This window comes from Salvia miltiorrhiza, chromosome 1, assembly GCF_028751815.1.
Source record: "Salvia miltiorrhiza cultivar Shanhuang (shh) chromosome 1, IMPLAD_Smil_shh, whole genome shotgun sequence".
NCBI lineage: Eukaryota > Viridiplantae > Streptophyta > Magnoliopsida > Lamiales > Lamiaceae > Salvia > Salvia miltiorrhiza.
In genome coordinates, this window is record NC_080387.1 from 19,582,686 (window position 1) to 19,589,500 (window position 6,815).

Below are 6,815 nucleotides of genomic sequence, written 5' to 3' on the forward strand. Positions count from 1 at the left end.
AAAGCAATCATGGTTTTAGCTTTGTATCACATTATACGGAAAATAATAGCTTTCAGCCATGTTTGAATTCCATGTTATGATTAGGCAATATAAAATAAAAGTGAGATAAAACAAAAGATAAATTGAAACATGAGGTCTAGTTTAACACGTTTGGTTTAAAAGAAGGCCCATTGGATTAATTTTGATGTTGTATTTGGTTTAGAAAAATAAAACCCATATTAATCATTTGTTTTACTTCTACAACCTTATTAATATTTATATTTAAAAAAATATCAGGCGAATCTTCTAGATTGTAGGGTTTCCTTCCACAGATTTTCCATATCATATACAGAACGTGGAAGAAAAAAAAATAAAAGAACACAAACTCACCTAAAGCTTGAGGAGGAGCAGGAGATTGTCAGCGGCAATACTAGTACTACATCATGAGTTCTACGGCCCAAGGTTAGTAGGATTAAAAAATGTAAATTCAGTTTTGCAATCTTCGTTTTTTTTCCCTACTAATGCGAATTGTAATCACATAAATTCATGGTACTTGTTGAAATATGAATCTGCGGATTCCATCATCGTACTTGGAATTTTCATATTCATGCTAGTAAGATTATGAAGCGGAATTTTTGTTGAAGCACAGATTCATATGTATGAACCATGCAGAGTTTATTGCAACTTTGGATTTATGAAAGCCCAATTAATTCCCAGTTTCTTGAATATTATTTTTTATTCGTAATATGTGATGATGTAGTGTTAGGCACTTGAAAATACATAGCATTATTTGATCCCAGTAGTGTAAAAGTGCACACGAAAATAGTAAAGAACAAGCTGCAAGCACATGCAATCCATGTAAATGACGTGAGTCTATACGTATATGCACTTTGTTTGTTGAAGACTTAAATATGTATCAAATATTGAGAAATGGTTATAAAATTGAATTGAAATTTATGGACTATCATGGTCTGCATTTTTGGATCAACTTTCGTGTCTAAATTAAAGCTTATTTGAAATATATTTTGTACAGGTAGCAATTATATGGGGCGTGCTAGGCCTAACAAAAGCGAGAAATCAAGACGTTGTTAGTTGACGAAAGAGGAAGAGATCATTCTTGCATCGTGATAAACATGCATTTTTACCTCTTGGTGTATCATTTTTTATGCTTAGTTGTGAGGATTTTGTGTGTTTGATGGTCTATTAGAGCTTATATTCGTTTACGGTCAAGAACTTGTTACTTGCTTGTGTTTGAACGAAATTTCAGAAATAATGAAGCAGAATTTGGAATAATTGGCTGAAATACAAGTTGTAGTTCGTCTCGATAGGAGTTCGTGAGCGCAAACGGATCATAAATCGGAGTTCGGACAAGAGAGAACTAGCCAAAACAAAATCGCTGCGCAAAGCTGTCAGGAGTTCTGTTTCGTCACGCGGGCCAGCCATGCGGCCGCGCGACGTGGCCGCGCGAGTCGCCGTGTTTCCGCCCAAAATTCGTTTTTTTAGCGATTTTGGGTATTTTTGAGAGCTACAAGCCCTAGGGCATATAAATACTCCCAAAGAACTTATTCTCTGCAACCTTTTATCAGCTTTTATCATATTTTACTTTTCCTGAGAGCTGAGAGAGACGGAGAACAAAGCAAGAGCAAGACTGAAGATTCTCGATTTTACTACGGTTTTTCTTGTTGAATGTTTATTTGTATTTTTGAGATTTTGATTTCTAGTCATATGTCTATGTGTGGCTAGAATCCTTTTTCCCAGGGTTTAGGGAGTAGACATGATTTGAATTTCTGACTGTTTGATTCAATTAATTGAGATTGTTATTCCTTTCTATGTTCTTGTTATAATTGTTTGCTTTATTGCTTCATCACCAATTTAGCATAATCATAGGCTTTAATTTGATATCGGGAGATGATAATTATTACCTGAACTAAGAACATAGAACACATATATTTAATTCTAAAGGGAATTGATATTTGTGAGGGCGTTAATCCTATGAGCTTTTAGGAGTTGCATGTTAGAAGTGTGATCCGGGGATGGTAGCCTTGCATGTAATCAACGGTTTGTATGCTACGGGAGTGGGTATAGACTAGTTAGGAGAATCTGTTGAAACCTTTGCCTTGAGAAATCTTCTCTTATCTGTTACTCCACATTTTCGCAGCTTGATTTATTTTCTTTCCAGTTATTTATTTATTTAGTTTTAAAAACAAAATTCTCAATTTCGTTTGTCCAGATAGAGTAGAATAATTTAGGATAGGAATTGATAATAATTAGTCTCTGTGGAATACGACCTTGCTTGCTACTGTACACAATTGCACCCGTACACTTGCGGCGTGTTAAAATAAAATAGCGAACACATCGCTCAAAGAACTTGTTGTACATGGATGGAAATCCGATAATGGATTTCGAGCGGGGTATCTAATGAAATTAGAAGAGTCCCTGAAGAAATAATTTCCAGCCACAGATTTGAAGGGCACGCCACATATCAACTCGAAGCTTACGACTTGGAAGAAAAGTTACAACTCTTTGAAGGATATTCTTGATAAAAGCGGGATTGGCTTCAACTTGAAGGGGGATCACATGATAGACTGCGATAACCAGCAATGGAGGAAATCGTTCAGGTACATTTTCTGTATATTTGTATAATGAAGCAACATATTTGATAGTTTTACAAATTAATAATATTGTTTGAATTTGAGAAGTAGGGACATTGTTTGACTGATCTATGTTCATTTGATATTGTTAGAGAAAGAGAGATTTTAAAACATTTCATTATGATTTATGACATGTAGTTTCAAACATGGAGGGCGAGTTGATGTTGATTTCGAGAGTCGAAAACACAAAGTCTTAGTTTGTTAGTTCACTATTAAATTAATTCCACTAATTTAAAACTCTCAACTATGTGAAGTTTACATAATATGGTCTGATATGTTACTAATTTGCATTTAAAATGTTATTTTAGGCTGATAACAATGCACGAAATATGCGTTTCAAGTCATGGCCTTTCCTTGAAGATTGGAAAGAAATATTTGGCAAAGACAGAGCCACGAGAGACTGCGGAAGGTCTTATTGACGCGGTTAATGAATTGATTGAGGAAGACAATGTAGCAGCAGCGGACATTGAGGCTGAGTATGTTGTAGGAGATGAGCGCGTGGTGTTGAATGATGCAGGAGAATATTATGCATGCCAAAGTGAATCAGCCAATACTCGAGCAACAAAATCATCTAACAAGAAACGCAAGGTGGATGATGGAATAGGAAGAATGTGTGAATTAATTAAAGAAATGCATCATGACAATAATGCTCGACTAGATGTTTTTTCCACAATGATCTGATATGAACTTGATGTGGCCAAAGCGAGGAATGAGGTGTTTGAACTTGTTAGAGAAATACCCAGGCTATCACTTGACGACCAATTTGAGGTTGGTGAAATTCTTGTAGATAAGGTGGAACGTCTGGAATTCTTCAAGGGGCTACCCATCTCTGCTAGATCGCAATATGCCAGGCGTCTTCTCAAGTCTAAGAAAGTTTAGCGTATCTACGTTTTGCCTTCTAGTTGTTAACAGTAGATGATGCTATGTTAAACAACGAACCATTGATATTGTGTTTTTATTTGGTTTAGAACATTTGGATCTAATGTTTGATGCATTGCTTTTTAGATGTTTGAATTTCTTTTGACGTTAATGAATTCTCAGATTCTTTGGTTAATGGATCTTTTATATGCATGACGCGTAATAGATGTTCACTGCTCTTAATTTATTTAACGTTTCACAAAAACCCATCCCTCTTTGAAACTGGTACACTGAAACAGTAATGTGAGACGAAGGAATCATTAGTGACTTCTTTCTCTTGCTTTTTGTTGTTCTGCTCTAATTTAATGTTTACTACAGCAATCTGCTCCACTTGTAGAGCTTATATTTATCTCTTTAAAGTTGTGTGAGATTTTTTATTCTTCTATATTGCACTTTCTTTAATTATGGGCTTGCTTCTAGTTTTCTTGGTTTAGTGGAGAAATGCGTCAATTCAGCAGGAATGCTTGATCGAGAAAAGCAATTAAAAAAGCAGCAGTCTAATTAACTTAGAAAAGAAATCCTGAGCCAAACGATTTGGCTACTTTTCTAGGCCTGCACCTACTCCTCAATAGGTGAATGTGTGGAAGGCTTATGCAGGGACGATCTGCAGTCGGTGAAGTTTCACGATGGGGTCGACTCGGTGAAGGAATCATTAGTGACTTCTTTATCTTCTTAAGCTCCCAGCTTCTTCTGGTGGTGTTCATGTTCGGTAACTTTTCATGTTCATGGAAACTACATGGAGATAGTCATGTATAAAACTAGGAAAGGTTTTATTCTTTTTTGTAAAATGTTCTTGTATCATATCGAATTCTTTTCCTGCTTGCTACACACTTGGTTTGTAGTTTGTTGCGAACTTTTAAGAATGACTTCTAAGCCTTTTCTCTTAGCTTATGTATGTCAGATGTTACCCATGGAAACAGAAAGCTATGCAACATAAAAGAAACTCAATTAAATAGGATTTCAAAACATGCCGGGAAATGGAAAATGACTAAGATGCCCAAAACAACCTGAATATAGAATGCAGAAAAAACCATACTTAAATAAGAAGAGTAAATTACATGAAAATACCCGACCTTATACCAAAATCTGATTTTTTGATAAATTTTTTAATTGTAGCAAAAAATATAACGACCTTGCAATCGGTTGCAATGTCGGTCCAGAGACATTTCCCCCCCAAATCGATGCTGAGGTGGATCTCCGAAAAGTTGAGATGGCTAATCGGGCCGGCTAATGAAACGATGTCGTTTCCATTTGCATAAAACGACGACGTTTTCGTAAGAAATAAATCGATTGCAATACATATAAGGATTAAGGATTCGATCGACCTTATCTCACCATCTCTTCTTCTCATCGTTCTCTCCCTCTCCTTGGACAGAATTCTTCCAGAAATTCATCCAATTTATAGAAACGACATCGTTTTGGTCCCAATCGAAAACGACGTCGTTCAGTCATTGCACACACACTAGCCGATGAATACAATAATTTTTGCCACATCGTATAAAGCCTGCATGTAAGCAGTAAACCCTAATTGAATTTAGCCGGAAAATGTCTCCGGATTGACATTGCAACCGATTGCAAGGTCGTTATATTTTTTGCTACAGTTAAAAGATTTGTCAAAAAACCAGATTTTGGTACAAGGTCGGATATTTTTATGCAATTTACCCAAATAAGAACAATGAAAGTATCAGTTCTTCAAATCGAAACTAAGAAAATGGGTTCTTCAACCATTTGCATGGGCTTGATGATGTACAAGAAGAACCACCTTTCGAAGGCGTCGCAACTTTAGGACACTTCTTTTTTTTACGGATGCATTTCGTAATGGGTTTTGACGTTTCCCTCTAGGGCCTTTATTATTTGTTGACTCCATATCTGTTGTATGCTCATCATCGTCAAATAATCTACGACGTCTTGTATTTGAAAGCACAGATGTGTTGTCCTCTTCATCTGAATCAGAAATGATAATAACTGTCTTCGAGAGCTCAACTTTTATATCCTCCGGACCAAAAATCTGTGCCAGCTTGTTATATTCCGGCTCCCCAACATGAAAGTATGCTTTTGCAAGTTTATTTTTCTGCATTTGTTACAGAATGAAAAATAAAACAATAGATATATAGATATTAATCTCAAGATCATTGCAAGTAGTTTGTTCACATATGATCATAAATTTTATTCGTTTTAAATCTTGAACTATTAGATGATTCGACACAAAACAATAATTATTTACCATCAAAATTATTCGGTTATTACAAAAATTATTATATATTTTTGGATTCACATAAAAAACTCTATTTGGTTTAAGAAATATGATGGTAACTCAATGATGAAAATAAAACATAAATTTATAGCAATATATAATCATTTAAATTACCTCAAATATCCGCTCCCATACTGCATCATCTGCGAAGATGCAGTTCTCGCAAGCATCCCACTAGATCCCCGGAGTGGCAACAACCTGATTGAAGGTACGAAAACGATTCTCCATCAGCATAAATCGCTCGTAAACCTCATTCCAACTAAGGTTGCATGGGAAAGCATCATTTAGTGATTTTCTCGCCAAATGAATGGCATGTGCTGGAATCGTTGTTGCTTTGCAGCTGCCCATGTTGAATTGCCTTAAGATGAAACTTAAAAAAAAAGTCATCCATCGCCTGATTCCATTTTTCTTTATAAAAAAATTGAGATTGTGCTGCAATGTTGAATGTGATTTTCGAGTAGTAGAGAAAAAAGAGAAGATAATTGAACCATTGTATGTAATATGTAACATTTTGATGTGTAGCACTATATTTATAGGTATAAAGTAATCTAATTAAGAGATTTTGTAGCAAAAAATCTGGATAAAAGCTAACTAAGTTGTTAAATCTGTTTCTGTTATTAAGTGCAAGTAGAATAATATGTCTAACTCAATTAAGTATGAACAACCATGCGTAAATAATATGTTCTACAATTAAGTCCAAAGAAAAAGGAAATCAATTAAGTTGTTGGAAACATGGGAATACGGAATTAAGTTATAAAAATATGAAAATTACTTTTTTTTAGGGAAATGCAAATAACTCATTGGACTTATGAGTTACTATTGATTCCCTTCAAAAGTAAAAAATAAAAGTAAAGTAAAGAGTTTACTTTTATACTCGGTTTTTTTTATACTTGCTTCTGAACCGAGAAACAAAAATTCTTGGTTCGACCATATACTTTCATACCAATATTATTATACAAATTAGAAGAAGTATTAGTTAGTTGAAAAGATAGAAGCTCATGCATCTCACATAT

General features: G+C 34.9%; 1 long non-coding RNA gene across 1 annotated transcript; it reads left to right on the forward strand.

The window, feature by feature from the left end:
- The first annotated feature begins 328 nt into the window (after positions 1–328).
- On the forward strand, positions 329–1,202 carry LOC131006905 (uncharacterized). The gene is made up of 2 exons (XR_009095813.1): positions 329–441; positions 1,013–1,202. It is a non-coding gene; the product is annotated as an uncharacterized LOC131006905 (long non-coding RNA).
- Positions 1,203–6,815: the final 5,613 nt, after the last annotated feature.